This window comes from Marmota monax, unplaced genomic scaffold (genome assembly GCF_021218885.2).
Source record: "Marmota monax isolate L192 unplaced genomic scaffold, Marmota_monax_Labrador192_F-V1.1 WCK01_AAM20220418_F8-fsc00001, whole genome shotgun sequence".
In the NCBI taxonomy this organism is placed as follows: Eukaryota; Metazoa; Chordata; class Mammalia; order Rodentia; family Sciuridae; genus Marmota; species Marmota monax.
This window is the reverse complement of record NW_026693777.1, coordinates 26444813-26461971: the sequence shown is the minus strand read 5'-3', so window position 1 is coordinate 26461971 and position 17159 is coordinate 26444813. Positions and strand designations below refer to the sequence as shown.

The window sequence follows — 17159 nt, the reverse complement described above, 5'->3', positions numbered from 1 at the left end:
GGACAGGGGAGTGAGTGTCCACCAGGGCCTTAGGTTAATGAATGAATAAAAAAATGTACAAATTATCATACATACGCTGAATTGCAAAGTTGAGATTTGTGTGTGTGTGTGGGCAGGGGGTAATTCTTGACTGTCTATGAATTGTACCTGAGGAAGACCCAGTTTGACCTGTGTGGTGTGTGTGTGTGTGTGTGTGTGTGTGTATTTAAGTGTCTCTGGGCATCCCTGTTCTGGTTGCTTTTCCAGCATAAGCAAGTACAATTGTTAAGCATATTTTCCACAAAGGGACTGGGTTTTATGTGACACTACCCAATGAGGCGGGGCAGTGTTTATATATATACCTGGCATCCAGGTAAGCAAGAGCATTTGTCATGGCTCTCTTGACTGCTGACAGTAGGAGGGAGACCTAATGAAAACAGGCTGTCCTGGGTGATTGTTTTTCTGGAATGAAAGCTGGTGCCTATAAGGTAACTGATGATTTCATGGTGGGGGGTGGGGATAAGATTTGGGGCTCAGTGGAAAGGTGATGGTGTATTCTGCAGAACTCTTGAAATGATGATGAATAAGGCTTAAGCATTATTTTTTTTATCATGTCTTCAAGTGAATTGAATATTGCCTTGAATTGCAAAGGAAGCCCAATTTTCTTTACTTTGTTATTTTGAGGTCTCTTTATGTTATATACCCTTTTATTTTGGCTTCAGTTTTCTTATCCTTTAAGAAATACTTACCAGTGTTTACTTTTGTCTTTTGTGATCAGCTGTTATATTTCCATTTGGTGCCCTTTTGTAATTTATACTTTCCATAACTGTGTTTGCTTACTTTTTAAAGGTTGTGTCCAAAGCCCTGAATGTAACAGGATACAGCGTATTGCTATTTCAATAGCTTTAGAATTGGGCTTTAGGAAGCAGGATTTTGAGATTATGAAGTGAATTTGTTTCTGTCGGGTCAAACCTTCTAATAAATGCCTAACAAAAGAATTCTTCAATTAGATATTTTAGTCTGTCATATAATGTTTCTAGGTCTGCTACCTCGAAAGTGGTTGCTCTAAAGATGAAGCTAGTAATATATACTTCTGTAGCAAAAAAAAAAAAAAATATATATATATATATATATATATATATATATATAGAATGACTTAAGGGGCTTCTAAATTATAAAATGTAGTGAACATGAATAGCTGTGTGTTGTGTGGTTATAGTGATAAGTTAGGGTGATTCTGATACACAGAGTTGTCTTTGTGAATTATATGGTGGCCTCTCTTACCTTTCCCCTCTCTAAGTTGATTATAAGTTTAAAGGAAGAAATTCATTGCTTGTATTAGTGTTTTGCAGTTGAGCAGATTGTTTTTATTTTAAGGCATTCTGTGAACCAAGGTCAGAGCATAGTTATTTATGACAGTGGAAAGATGGAATGAGACACTTAAAGACTCATTGTGTATCTCTTTGATTAGTTAAGATGGTGAATGGATGTAAAGAATATTAAAAGTATCCAGCATGTTGAAGAGGGTTGATGACTGAAAGTTATTTATTTTTTAAAATTTACCATATTATCATTTTTATGTCTATGGTTTAGTATTAACTATTTTCACGTTGTTGTGAAACAGATCTCTGAAACTTTGACTTTGCAGAACTGAAACTTTTTACCCATTAAGCACAACAACAACAACAACAAAAATCCCCATTTCCTTCCTGCCCCCAGCCCCTGGTAACCACCACTGTGCTTTCTGTTTCTATGAATCTGACTTCTTCAGATATCTTTTATAAATAGAATCTTACAGTATTTATCTATTTTGTGATTGGCTTATTTCACTCCAGCATAGTGTTCTCAAGGTTGTAGCATGTGACAGGATTTTTTTTCTTTTTTTAAGGATAGTAATATTCCCTTGTATGTATATTGTATATTTTGTTTATTCATTTGTTGAATGGCTTTCTTCTACCTCTTGGCTATTGTGAGAATAATGTGCTGTGAACATTGGTATGTAAATACCTTTGAGACCTGCTTTTAATTCCTTTGGATGTATTCCTAGAGGTAGGTTGCTGGATCCTATCATAGTTCTATCTTTAGTTTTTTGAAGAACCACTTTACCTACTTCCAGAGTGGTTGTATCATTTTGCAATCCCACCAATTACACAAGGTTCCAATTTCTCCACAGCCTTGCCAGTACTTGGTATTTTATGTTTTGTTTTGTTAGTAGCCATCTCAATGGATAGGGGATGATATCTTACTGTGGTTTTGATTTTCATTGCTCTAATAGTCAGTGCTGTTGAGCATCTTTTTATATGCATGTTGGATATTTGTATGCCATCTTTGGTGAAGTATCTATTCAAGTCCTTTGCCTGTTCTCTAATTGGGTTGTTCGTTGATCTGTAGGAGTTCTGGATGTCAGCCTCTTACCAGAAATATTTTGCAGGTGTTTTATCATGTTCCACAGGTTACCTTTTCATTGTTGATCGATGCACAGAAGGTTTGAAGTTTGATGTATCCCAAGGGTCTACTTTTGCTTTTGTTGCCTATACTTTTAGTGTTATAGCCAAATTAAAAAACAAAACAAAACCATTGTCAGATCCGCTCTCATGAAGCTTCCCCCCTATGTTTTCTTCAATGATTTCTATAGTTGTAGGTCTTTAGTCCATATTGAATTTATTTTGTATCTGAAATAAGTAATGGTCTGACTTCCTTCTTTTGCATGTAGATATTCTGTGTTGCCAGTACCCTTTGTTGGAGGGACTCTTCTTTCTCCATTAAGTGGCCTTGACTTCCTTGTCAGTGATCATTTGACTATATATCTTAGAGTTTATTTCAGGGATGTCCATTTTATTCCATTGGTTCCTATGTCTATCTTTACACCTAGACCATATTTTTAAAATTATTTTAATACTAGGTTTTCAAATCAGGAAGCGTAGGACCTCCAACTTTGTTCTTCTTTATTCCTGATTGTTTTGGCTATCAAGAGTCCTTTCAGGGGCTGGGGGTGTGGCTCAGTGGTAGAGTGCTTGCCTTGCACGTGTGAGGCACTGGGTTCCAACCTCAGCACCACATAAAGATAAATAAATAAATAAAATAGAGTGTATGTCCATCTACAACTAAAAAAATTAAAGAGAGAGAGAGAGAGAGAGAGAGAGAGAGCTTTCAGAGTCCATGTGACTTTTGGATTTCTCTACTTTTGCAAAAAAAAAATCATTGGGGTTTTAGAAAGGATTGCACTGAATCTATACATTGCTTTGAGAAATATTGACATATGAACAATATAAAGTTTTCCAATTCATTATTTAATCCATGTGAACTTAAAATTTATTTTCAGAAATGTTTTGTAGTTGTTCATATACAAGTCTTTCACCTCTGTGGTTGGATGTTATTTAATTTTTTAAAGAACTAAATAAATATTATATTGCTAAATCATTCTAAACTTTCAGAGACTGATTGATAATTGAGGAGAAAAAATGTAATCCAAACCCATGTTGAACAAAACAAAACAAACAAAAAGCTAAAACAGGGGAGTAAGATGAAATAAAGTTTCCTTCTTTTTCTAAGTTTCATTTCACTCTCTAAAAGGAGCCACTTTTAAATGGGCTTTGGTATCTAATTTGGTATCCAGTTTTATCATACACTAACTAACTAACTTCTCTGTTTGCTTGAACATGTGTGTCTAGTTTGTATTTATAATATGCCATGTTTATTATGTAACTTAGACTTTTGAGTTAGATTTCTTAAATTGGAAAGTGTTTCATTTTTTTTTTAAATGTTCTTAGTTGTAGATGGGCACAATATTTATTTATTTTTATGTGGTGCTCAGAATCAAATTGAATAGCTCACACATTCGAGGTAAGTGCTCTACCACTGAGCCTCAACCCCAGCCCAAGGAGCCACAACCCCAGTCCCATTTTTTAAATTAAAGTATCGTTGACAAATAAAAATTTATATATTTACAGTGAGTATCTCTCATTGTTTTGTGTTGTGAGGGTTCCCTAGATCACTTAACCAGCCCTGTGTGGAGGTTCCCACATTTAGCCCCTGATAACTTTTGGCTGTTTAACAACATTCCTCAGAAATCTGAAGTCCAAACATTGACCACAGTCCAAATACTCCGGGCTTGGTAAGGGAAGAGGGATAACAATTTTAAAACAGCTTTTCATGTTATTTCATTTAGAACAAATTTTGCAAGAGAGACGGTCTCTTTAGTTTGTAGTCTTCTTCAATTACCCAATAAAGCAGTTAGTGTTCACACCCAATTATGTAGAAGATTACAGAGTTGGGTTGGAGAGGACACAATGGCTAGTGAGTGGCAGCTTCCTTCTGATGACAGTGGGAGGACTTTGGATTCTGTTTTGTTTTTGAGGCAGGGTTGGATCAAGAGTGTAGTAACCCACTTAGAGAAATTAAAATCCATGACCCATCCTTCTTCACTTACTGTTTGGCTCCTGCAGTTTCAGAAGAGTTTGTTGAGCTATGTGAGTAACTTCCTAGGGACATTTAGCACACGAAAAGGAGTCACCAATGAGAAATCAAGCTTTCTTGTGACTGCCGGTTATTTCTCTTTTCATCTTTAGGTTGGTTGGATGATGATGTATGTTCACCAATTCAGCCGCTCAACAGGGCGGGGGGGGGGCAAAGGGGGGGGGGCGCTTATGCTGTGGGGGATGCCCAGGAGCTCATGCAGCTTCCTGCCACCCTTCCCTCCTCCTCCCCCCAGCATCTGTGCCTTATTTCTGTTTCGCATAGGCAGGGTAGGCTGTTTTGAAGCACACATTAATAGGAAAGCACCCATCCTTCACTTTGTACTTCCTCAAGACTCTGCCTTTGGGTGCTTCTTTATACCCAGAGATGCTATCATTCCCTGATTCTCCCTAGGTCATCTGGGATTTCTGGAATTCAGTTGGAATGCAGTTGACAAAGGAGCCTATCCATGCAACAGGTAGCAGAATAAATTCCTAGTGCCTTAGGTATTTCCCCAAAGCTTAATAGGCCTGCCCCACTGAGGGAGGCTGTGCCATTTGGACCTGATCTCTGTCCTCTGAGCTGTGTGTCTGGGAGTCTGCAGTTTATCACAATTTCAGAAAAAGCCATTGTGTGTTTTTTTTTTCCAACTGACATTTGCTTTCAAAGTAATGGTAACTCTATGTCACTGGAACTGCTACTAGTATACTGATAATCATGTTGCAGTTCTCAAAACCATTGATTTCCTTTCCAACTATCTTCAATGAATATTTGAATCAGGCATATAAACTTGGGAGGAGTAGCCAGAAGCAATTAGAGTCTTATCTCATTGGTCTGTTATCAGCATTCAGATCTCAGTTTCATAAAATTCCTTGATAAAATCTGAACTTCATTCTGCATGACTATCCTTTTCCCCTTGTAAATTCACATGATCAACTTTTTTTTTTTTTTCATTTCATTCTGTAAGCAGTGTGGTAACTTTTATCTGTTGATAAAGGGGACTCCAAACATTCCACCTTTTAAAGATATAACCTCAGGAATGTGTATTTAAGAACATTGCTGGAAACCAGTTTTAAAATTTCTACAGCCAAAACATTGAGCATACAAGTTAGTAGGGTTAACTAAATATTATGAACACTTTTTAAAAAGCATGTGAAAATACAAGAAAATTTTGAAAATTGAACTGAATTCACTTCTAAATTTTTATTATATTTGATTGCACCTTACCAAGTAATATGTATTCCAAGTAATGCATTTCATTTAGGAACATTCTGCAGCCTGCTATCCTGAAGTATATATGTGAAACCTCAAGATTTCCAATAGAACCATAATGGAAATAGAGCCCAATAAAAGAAAACACTAACAGAACCCGTTGTGATCTCTTCTAACTGGCTCTGGCACCATTTGAAAAGCTTCTGATATAATGGCTTTTGTGAGCCAGAGATTCTCCATAAATTGCCACTTGGGACCTGCAGATTTTAAAACAAAACAAAGCATTATTTAAACATTTATTACATTGTTATCCCTATAGCAGCTGCCTCCAATCTTGGGGACATTTTCATTCTATGTTTCTTCAAGGTTGCATCTTGCATTACACTGAAGTTTTTAGATTGTTGGCTGACATGGAAAAACTTTTAAGTGGGTCATTATGATAAATATGCTAACCAATATAATATTGACAGTGAAGCTGTCTGCATTATGGGTATAGTTTCAAGTATGCACAAAAAGCAAGCTGTGAAAGGGCCAATATAACAGCTAATGATTTTTTTCAGATATATATTTAGTTTTAATGAGGTTATGAGAAGGCTCACAAACATTCTAGTTTTAATAGTATGCTGACACCTGTATATGTACTTATGAGAATTCATTTTCCTTTTGAAACTCTTCCTGTAGGTTCCCCAGAGATAAACTTAGACAACATGGAAATATTAGTCACCATTTATTGAGTATCTTCTATGTTCCAAGCACTTGGCTAAATAGTTATATTACAGCTCAGACTTAAAGCAATTCAGGAAAGATCTGTATACATTCACATATGTAGGGTTTTGGGAGGGTTATATATCTAAAAAAAATGCATATTGGTACAAGTGTAATTTTTTTTCAGTTTTCAGCATAAATAGCTATATATATATATATATATATATATATATATATATATATATATATATATATTCATAGTTGTGTTACTTGACTTGTATCAGTCTGTCTTTTTGTCTGAAAAATGTTAGATCTTTCTCTCTCAGTTCCCATGGACCTAACATGTTGTTTGTAACCCCAGGCTTAGGGTTCTCAAGCACTTTTTCTCAAACTTGTCTGCCCACTGGAATCACCATGGAACATGGGAAAATAACCATGCTGGGGCCCCAATGCCAGAGATTCTGATTTTCTTAGCGTGGGGTACGGCATTGGCACTAGCATATGAGGCTCCAACATTTATTAAAACATTTACCTATGGAAGAAAATAGGTGCTTCTCTATTACAAATCATGAATCCTGTTTGCTTCCTGTTATAAGGCCACAGTGAACTTATCAATAAATCTCTGTGCCCATGTATATTATGTAGGTGAAGTTCCTAGATAGAGACTCTAAGGCTTCTTCTCAGATGTGGTTCAAAGGCAGTACATCACAACAGGTATTGCCAGATCGTCTTCCCCCGCGGTGGTACAGTTCACTTTCCCATCCACAGGTTATTAGACTGTGCATCGTAGGGCTGAAGTCATCTCCCTGCATCCTAGTGTTTTTGTTTTGTTTATTTTCAAAGGGCTGTTTATTTAAGTGATTATGGAAGTTCCCAACATGAAGAGAGGTTGGGGAAGTCCCATGTGAGAGCTTTATTTCTCTAAGTCTTTATAAAGCTGTATCTTTAGAGGCTGACAGGACAAAGCAAAATACTGCCTTCAGTTGTGAACATCAGGGGACATGGGTGTCTCCCTAGAGGCTCGGAGAGTTCTGGTTGGAGAGTGAGTCAGCACCTGCTGAATCCACACACACCTTACACAGGACAGAACCAGAGACCAAGTGGCTTCTTTACTGCCTTTTTTTCTACACTTAAAGCTCTCATATAATGAAAGCTTTTATTATGATCTTTCCATAAGCCTCTTTTGAAGATTTATTATGTAAAGTTTGTAAGTAGGATTTTTATGAAAGGCAAGGTGCTTCTTTTGAAGGGAGTTCCAGTTTTCATAGTGTGACTCCATCTCCTGGGCTTATGGTTTCTGGGTGGCTTCTCCCTGCCTCATCATGAACAGGACTCATTAGGGAAAGCCTGAGCATAGGTGTGGGGCTGGCCCCAATGCATTGCTCTGCACCTTCTCCAAAATGAGCCCCTCTGAGTAGCAGGCCTTGGGGAGAGACTGGGGCTGTAGTAAACAATTCACCACACTGTAATTGGAAACCCAGGAAACACCATATACTTAGCTTTCTATAAACATTTTTTACATTTGTTATGGCAGATGGTGGCTATGTCCACATGTGTTCAGAATGATCTTTCTGAGGCAGAAGTGTGAAAGCCAGTGACCCTGAATCCTTATATGTTCAGGGTTTGTGGTAGGTTTTCACTCTTGATGACCAATTCACAGTTACTTTTCTGGCCAAAGAAGATGCTTTCAGAATTAGAAAATAAAATAATAAGTAGATGAGATCAGTGACTGAGGAAACTATGAAGGGCAATCAGATCAGCATTGCCAATGTCAGTGTACTCAGTGACTAAATGGGGTATGCCGCATGGTATTTTTCGTGCAAGTTTTTGGAATATTAAACCTTTTACATTCTTTAAAATATGCAGGAAAGCTTTATTATAAGTGCCCTTTTCCACAGTGCCCCGCAAACCCTCAGAGAATTTCCCACAATTTGCAGATAAGCTGACCAACCTACAGAGCTCTTGATTTAGTGATGACAACTGCCTATAGAGATTAAGCCAGCCTCATTCCAGGAATTTGCTCTGCTGACACACTCAGGAATGTCAGAGAAAGGAATCTGGTTAGCATATTTCCACCAAACCGTAGTTAACAAGTATAAATCCTTCCTCCAACTTTTTAATGTGGTTCTGACTTTACGTCACAGTGTCCACTTAAAAGCCATCGGGTACTTGCTGAGTACTTGGAGTGCTAGTCAGAGTGAGAAAAATGGCACACACCAGCTCACTTAGCCCTCAGATCATGCCTGTGAGCAGTTTCTCCCAGAGCTGAGAAGGAATCTTCTGTTGGGGGCAAGTTGATATGCTTCTTTTAATTGGTGAGGGAGAGTTGCAAGATCCATCCATTTTCCCTTTTGCCTGGGCTGTTTGGAAGGTCACACCAAAGTTTGCGGTCTAGCTTTCCTAGATTTTTTACTTTTCTTTATCTACTGTCCCCTGGGCTCCTCCTGTTTCCATGTTTGTCTCTCATTCTATGTTGAAGGGTTGGTCTCACGGGCTTTTTAATATTAAGCTGTCTCAATTTACTTTCTTACAAAATAGAGGCCAAATTATACACAACTCTTCTTCATTTCTACAGGTGATAAGACTAAGCATCAGAGAATCCAAGTGTGTTTCCTTGAGTCTTTTGATGAAAGAAGTGGATGAGCCCATATTTGAACCCTGGTCGCAATTCCACAGATGCCAGTATTGCACTGCGTCTGATTATCAGCCTCCAGGACTGGAAAGCAGAGACATTTGCCCCAAGGGAGAGGGGGGTTCTTTATTGTCACCAGAAAGAGGGCTAATTTTAACTAAGATTCTTTGTTCTAGCGGTGTTTCATTTTCTCCTCTTGCAATTGTATTAAAGTCGTTTGGCATAAAAATAGTAGGAAGAACATAAAAGAGGAAGGTAATTAGTGAGCTTTAAAATTTGCTTTCAGTAAGCATGAAGATAAAAAACCCTTTGGGCAAATCTTTCTTTATTTTTAGTCCAGGGAACTGAGCTAAACCATCTTTGGCCAAGTGTTCCTGTGACCTGGTGTTCTTCACAGAAGCCTGTGTAGAAATAAAGATTACACCCACCTAACAATGAAATGTCTTTGTAAGCTCTAGTTATAAATTGAGAAGGAGTCACATTGAGCTGCATCCGATTTGGGGGCTGTGAGGACAGGCAGTTATCACCTCTCCCAGGGGCCCTGGGTCTTCTGTTCTCACTGGGGAGAGGGACTCCATATTACTGTGAAGACTGTGGCAGGAGTCCTCAGCTCAGACAATCTGCAGTCCCCTCCCCCCATTCGTATTATACTTTGAAGATCTAGAAAACAGTTGTTGAAACTAAATATATATCTATGCAAATTCTTTTCTCTCAATATGCCTGAATAAATTTAGTTGTGAGGAAGTTAAAAGAATGCCTGAAAAAGTCTTTCTTTTTTAGCCAATGTCTTTCCATATCATTTGCATTTCCCATGTGGATGCACCAAAGACTGCTATCCTTGTGTGAGAAGGTCTTAAAACTTAAGTACCTGAACTGTGGTCATTGTGGTAGGTAATGTTTTAAGAGGCAGCTGTATTCACAGGTATTTGTGAAGACCAACTTCAGGAGGGCACTCCATTTGGATCAGCTGAGGACCAGACCATGTAGAGTACAGGTGATTGCCGTTGTCTTGCAACAGATACACACACACACACACACACACACATACACACACACACACACATACATACATACTGGGGATTGAACCAGGGGTTCTTAACTACTGAGTCCCATCTCCATTCTTTTTTAATTAGTTTTTTACTTTTGATAAGGTCTCCCTAAGTTGCTCAGAGCCTTGCTAAGTTGTTGGCTTTGAATTGTGATCCTCCTGCCTCAGCCTTCTGAGCTGCTGGGATTACCAGCATGTACCATGGCTTGGCTCTCCCAGATCCTTTCTGAAAGAGTTGCTAGGTGATTCAGGAAAGATGGGTTCTCTCACATATTAAAGAACAGAACTCAGCCTCTTGGACAAATGAGAGCTTTGATGTGACAAAGCCAGCCATTGAATGGTAGCTTCTTATGTTATTGTAACCCCACATTTGTCTTTGTCCTTGTGAGATCTTTGAGTGGATCCCTTAGAGGCAGTGAAGACTAGAGCCCAAAGGGGAGAATGATTTGCATTTTGTTTGTCTTTAGCTTAAATGTGTTTATTGATGTAACTCCAAAATTGCAACAGGTCAGCAGCTGAGGGGGGCAGTGCTCTCTGGCTTGGTTGTAGTTTCTTTGGTGGGGCACTCCAGTGACACTTTGGGTTTGTCTCTTTCCTTGATGATTGAGATGAGATGTCCTGGCTTCCAGACTCTGGTTTCTGTCATGTGAGCAGCACAAACTTCCTAAATGGAGAACCGTGTTATATTGGCTTTAGGGATTTATACCCTAAACCTATGGTTTAAGTAGTGAGTCATGGGACACAACAGTCGCTGCCAGTTTTTTAGGGTGAATATCTGGAGATGCCCTTGTTTGCTCTTTACATGAGGGGTGGGGGCAGTGTTTCTGGCAGGAGTCTGTGGCTTGGGCTTGGAGAAAGACCTTAATTATGTGCTGATTGAGGCCTGGTCTGGCTGAGAGTGCTTGTGGAATGCTTTTAGGCTCCTTTCTCCCTGATCTAGGGAGGAAGTAGGGGAGGCAGGGACCTGTTCAGGCTTTGAATTAGTGCATGTGACTGCCCTAATGCCCAGCAGACAGAGGAGTAGTCAGTGTTTTCAGGGTGCTGGTGGCTTTTTGGGGTGTTTTCAGTTTGGTTTCTTGTATCAGAAAAGTTACTGGGTTGAGAAAACTGACTGCTGAGTGAGTTTCCAGGAGCCACTCCAAGAGGTGCCCTATGAGAACATCCTTTGGGGACCAAGCATATGGGAAGGGCTGTCCCTCCACTGGACACACTTGTTGGGAAACGCCCTTTCCATTTCCTGATGGAGAGGATGTTGAAACTTGTGGAGAAAATACAATTCCCTTTCAGACATTTCTCCTGCAACCTTTAGACTCTATCCCATGATATTTTTTTTTTTTTTTAAAGCTCTAAATAGTATTTGGCATCTGGTGGACTTGGGAAATGAAACCAGACATGTGGAATGTGAGAGGGGAGAGAGATGGCCAAGGAAAGAAGCAAAGCAATTTTTTTCTTTCACATTTTTCTTGATAAGAGAGTTTGGGTTAATATGGTTGTGTTGTTGCAACCCAAATTATATGTTGGGGCCCTCTGGAAAATTGCAAAATGTGAGGTTCACTGTAGCTCTGAAAGCAATAAGTATGGCAACTAAAATGGAGGGTCCCCAACCTTTCTCTTTTAAGTTGCTCTTATAGGAGACATTGTTTCCCCAGTCCCTCTTTTTTTTATGTCTGTGACATGGATTCCATTGTTTTAGAAATTCCAGAGATGGTGTATAGTACAAAACCAATGCCTATGTTTTAGGATTGAGAGTTTAACTAGAGAATTCAATGTGAAGTGCTGTCTATCTTGATTAAAATAATAGAGGTGGGGTAGAAGTATGCTCCCCCTTGTTCTATGCAAGTACATCAAAGTGCTCTCAATTTTAACCCAGCTGGTAGCCAGCAGGGACTCACTGTCCCTGGCTCCCTCCCTCCCTCTCCCTAGCATATCTAGGCTTCCGTTTCCCCTGTAACAACGCTGGTCAGGAGAAACCTTGGTAACTTGGCTAGCAATCAGATCCCTCAGTGTGGGCAGCCATCTCATAAATGTGTGACAGAAGTCCCTGAAGAAACAATTAAAATGGTGTATCTATCAGTGCAAATCTATTTTGTCATCTCCAACCTTCAAATTTTCCCCATGTGTTAGATGTTGATTGTATCTTGCTCTGTGGAAAACAAACTTTACTCTATCACATGTACTGTGACTCGGCATCACCAAAGAAAAGTGTTAGGAAGGGTTTTCTTGTGGACTGTAGACTGTTTTACCATGTTTTTATCATCTGAATCATCATCTACTTTCCCTAAAATTTGCCCTCATTTTTTGACTGTTGCTACATTGAGAGTCTTGTTTGTTTTGTTAAAGATCAGTACAAATGACTCTGACTTTGAGCTAGGCCACAGATGGATTGAATTTCTTATTCTTTGCTAAGCAATGCACCTGCTCCAGAATCTTAAGTAGCTTTTTAATTGCTTCCTTGTGCACAACATAGCAATAGTCATCTGTAATGTTATAGATGGATTGCATTTTGGATGTCCCAGAGGTGACTTCTTCCTCTGCAATAGTGCCAGAAGCTGAGATTAGAGGAGTGTTCTGGTTGAGGGCCCAGCCGTCATGGTGGAATTAGTCCTTTCCTTCAGGCTGATCTGATTAAAAAGGGGCCAAGATGTAGAAACCTAGTCCCCAGGTTTCAGGAACTGCACATTCCCTCTTCTTCAGACTAGAGAAGGGCCAGCTCCCCTGTTCCCTCATCGATGAGTCCCCACTAGGCTGTGATCTCCAAGTTTTGGTTCTTCTGTGTTTCCATCTCCTAACGCTGTCTGGCATACTGAGGAGGCTCAGGAACAATAGCTGAGTAAGTGAATTCTTTCTTGAGCTAAGCATCCACTTAATGTAAGGAATTGGGAAAATATCTAAAAGATTATATCAGTGGGTCTATTTCCAATGGAGCTTACTTAGGAATGAATTGAGAAAGCAAACCCCACTCTTTCAGCCCAGAAACTCCTTGTTCTAGGGAGGCTACAGATACCCTGAGGATGAAATCCATCTGTGAAGCTACTGACAGCATCAAAAAACTTGACAAGTGGCAAAGGAGTATTTGATGATCCAACTGGCTTCAATTTTTTTGGTTGTTGTGAAAAACAGATCCAAAGACAACTGTGGAAAGAACACCCAGTCACACATGCCCGAAATTCAGAGGTGGGACCATCTGCTCACTTAGGCATTCATGCTTTTGCATACAGCAAACATTTATTGAGAATATACTGTGTGTCAGAAACTGAACAAAACTTAGTCCCTACTTTCAGGATCCCATAGAATAGAATATATTTGCTCAACTATGTATATGGTGCAAGAGGTGTGGCAAGAAATATGTGCCCATCCCTCAGAAACTTATGGCCCATAAAAGTAGCATTATTGGAATGGAGTCTTCAATGACGAGTGAAAGAAGGAAAACACCCTGGGCTGCTGGGTGAGCTCAGAGGTGCAGCTGGTGTAAAGGTCTGATGCTGGCAAATTGTGTGTGCATGGGGCCTGGGTTTGGGCAATGTTTAGGGTGTTTGAGGATGAGGGCTGGAAAATCAAGTATGCTAGGCCTGGCACTCCAGTGTGGCTCTTCCAGTCTGAGCCTCTGTCTTCTCCAGCCTCCCATTACTCACAACTTTTGTCTTCCCTCCCTGACTCAAATTTGCCAGTTCCTTACCTGCTCAATCCAATCCCTGCACTCCTCCTGTCTGAAATCCTTTTCAGTACTTTACAGGGCTGATCCCACTTTATCCATCCAGTCTCAACTAAGCGTCACCTATCTGGTAGGCCGTACCTGATCACACTGTCTACCGTTGCTTAAACAATTAAGTGGACAAATATGAAGGAATAGACACTCATTGGTGATCTGCAAATCAAAGGCACATGAGCCTGTCAACTGCTTTTGTGATCAATGGCTTAAGAATGGTTTGTACGTGTTCAATGGTTGAAAGTAAATTTTAAAACATATCATTTAGTGACGTGAGAAAGTTATATGAAATTCAGTGTCCACAGTCAAGTTTTATTGGAACTTAAGTTTACAGATGTCTGCGACTGCTTTCATGGCAAAATGGCAGGGTTGAGTACTTGCAATTGCAGTCCTAATGGCCTACAAAGCCCAGAGTATTTACTGTCAGCCGCTTTGCAGAAAAGGTCTGCCAACCCCTAGACTAGGGAATCAAGGGAATGGGAGAGCAACTTGTAGTCATTGTGGTGGAAGGTGAGGGGAGGCTGAGCTCCTGGCCTTGAGGTTGGAGAGGTGGAGTCTGGATTCCAGCCTTACCGCTAGGCAGGTTCCCTACCTCTGCCAAGCTCCCAGCCCTCTCCCAACCAGTCAGGCTTTTTCCACATGAGCATCTCTACCTTCCCCAGCAAACCAAGTTTCCCCTGTGTTGGAATGAAGTGATGAGTGTGAATGGCCATGTGACTCACATGCACAGGGCAGTTGTTGGGATCACTCCTGATTGTGAAGTACTGGAGCAGGTAGGAGGGCTGGCTGTATGTGGCTGCTACCTCTGAAGGTCAAATGGGATGATCACTTTGCTTCCTGTTTTGGTGTGTATTTGAGAGATGAGGATCTGAACAATGGATTTCCAAATATGTACATAAAATGATTGCAAGTTGGGAATCTCAAAGACATGCCATCATCTGTAGTCTAGGATGGGTTTAATCAGGGATCTTTTATTTGTGGTTCCATGGAGAAGCCAGCATAAAAACTTGGCCTTTGGGCTTTACCAAGTCTTTTAAATACAAATTGCCTGTCAGTCAAAATTTGGGTCCTTATTAAAATGATTTCAGTTAGATTCTTGACTGTAATAGGCTCTATATCTTATTACCCACTTTAGAAACTAGCCAACACCTTCATGTTCTTTTCTTTATAGAACTGTTGGCATTTTCTTTCTAAGACTCAGAGAATGTTTTGGACTGATTTTTAGATAATTTCCCTGTCCCTCCTCAGTACAACCAGGATGTAATGTACTTTGAGTTTATGTGAAACAACTTGCAAAATGCAAAAGAAAAACTATTGCTGTTCTTTATTTATTTTCCAAATACTTTTGCTATACTCTTGTATGTGAGGCACTAAGAAACATAGACTGTGGGCACTTTTCCTTATGGAGCTGACTCTTCAAGAAGGGAAGAAAGACCCAGGTCTCAAATTGCTGTAACTGTTGGTTCTGCATCATGGGGGTCATAAAATACTAAGAGAGCCCAGACCATGTCTAGTTGGGTAGGTTAGCAAGTCTGTCTGGAAGAATGACTTAGAATGAAGTTGAAAGCTGAGCTTGGACTATAGCCTACTTGCACATGTTAGCCTACTTGATTTTCTTGCCTTCATCTCCCTGCATTGTGAACTCTTCCCCCCTACCCTGTCACACTCACACACTCAATGATGCTGACCTTGTCCTGAGCAATCTCTCTTCAGTTAATTGACAATAAGACATGCAGGGCATTGGCCTAGCTTCTGAATGGTATGTGGTATCTGCCCTGAGGACTTATACCGGAGACAAACATTAGCAGTTATATTTTAATGAGATAAGTCTCAACTCGCAGGACCCAGTGTACATCAGTGCTATTGCTGCCAACCTGTACTGGGTTAAAGAATTGAGAGCAAGCACTTAGAGAAATCTTTATAACAATTTAACATTGTTGAGGTATTTGTACTATATTTTATAAAAATATCCATTTATAACAGATTAAATGGGAAACAACTAGTCCTTTACCACAGTTTATAGTTTGAGAAACTGGTGTATAGATCACCATAACCTTGATTTTTTTTTTTTTTTTTGGTGGTACTAAAGATCCCCAGGGCTTCATGCATGCTAGGCAAGCACTCTACCACTAAGCCACATTCCTGGCCAATGAAAAAAATTTTTTGGAATATCTCATCTAATTTATAAATTGTGAAAGTAGTATGCCTTCATTGTGATAACTTGGAAAGAACAGAGAGGTTTTTTTTTTTTCTTTTTTATAATAAGCAAAAAAAAAAAAAAAGTTAATGTACACAATCTGTCACAGAATTACTTGCTGCTCACGTTTTTCTCATTCTTCTTTCCTGGTTATATATGTGAATTTTTTTCTTATAAGAATGGTCTATTACATAACCTATTTTTAATTTTTTATGTGGTGATTTTTTGTACTAGTTAAATATTCTTTTATAAAGGGCCAGTTAGTGGTCTATCACCTAGTTGTATGATAATTTATTTATTTATGTACCTTTTCGTAGAGTTCTGTATTACTAGCACTTACTTTGTGATCTCATTTGCTATTTCAGATCATGCCTTAAAAGTTTTTTGTGTAGACATCTTTGATAGTCTACACAAAAAGAGAATATATTTTCACATGTAGAAATACTAGGTCAAAATGTGGACTATTTTAAGGCTTTGATAAATTGTCCTTCAGAAATGTTGAACCAAATTTCAGCTACTGCAGGCAGTGGATGTATCTCACTGCACCAAGTACTCTTGGGATTGGTTCTTTCAGGTGGGAAGATATTGAAAGACAAAGACAAGGACAGGAAAGAATGAGGGGAGCACTTGGGTAGAAGAAGAGAAGAGCACAGATGTTATGGGACATGGAAAATGAGAAAAGTATAGGATATTTTTAAGGAAAGAGAAAAGATGAAAAAGTTAAGCTAAAATCCAATTCACTGGGGCACAGAAAGCTAGTTTAGAACGGTACTGGGCATACCATTGGATCTTGAGTAGGAGAAGAGAGTCCAGGGCTCAGCTGTGGGAAGACAGGGCACACAGTGCAGTCTGTATCATACCTCTCAATCCTCATTCTCACCATGCTCTGCCCACCTCTTGCCTTTTGTATGGTTCCCTCTGTCTAAGCGCCCTGCTTTCCATGTTCTACCGAAACTCCACTCATCCATCAGGGACTATTTCCCAGTTCTTGCCTAGGTGCTTCCTGCTTGTTTACCTAGCACTCACAGGTAGGACATGTCCTGTTACCTTTGTTATAATGACTTGGTGTACTACTATCTCCACCAATAAGTGACTCATTACTCTTCAGTGCCTACCATCGTGTCTAGTAAATAGTATTCATACACACTTGCCGAAGGAATCCCAAGTACTTCCTATGTCCTGTATAACCTTGTACACATACGTGCACCCCAGGCCAAGAGATGTG

General features: G+C 39.6%; 1 protein-coding gene across 4 annotated transcripts in view; it reads left to right on the top strand.

Annotated features, from left to right (window-relative positions):
- Daam1 (dishevelled associated activator of morphogenesis 1) overlaps positions 1-17159 on the top strand; it is a 176669-nt gene that overhangs the window by 48204 nt on the left and 111306 nt on the right. The window contains exon 1 of one of the 4 annotated variants that reach the window (XM_058584622.1): positions 9533-9977. The exons of the other annotated variants lie outside the window; for them this stretch is intronic. The gene's annotated coding sequence lies outside the window, so the exon portion shown is untranslated. Of the gene's footprint in view, positions 1-9532; positions 9978-17159 lie in introns of those variants that run through there. 4 annotated transcript variants of the gene reach the window in all.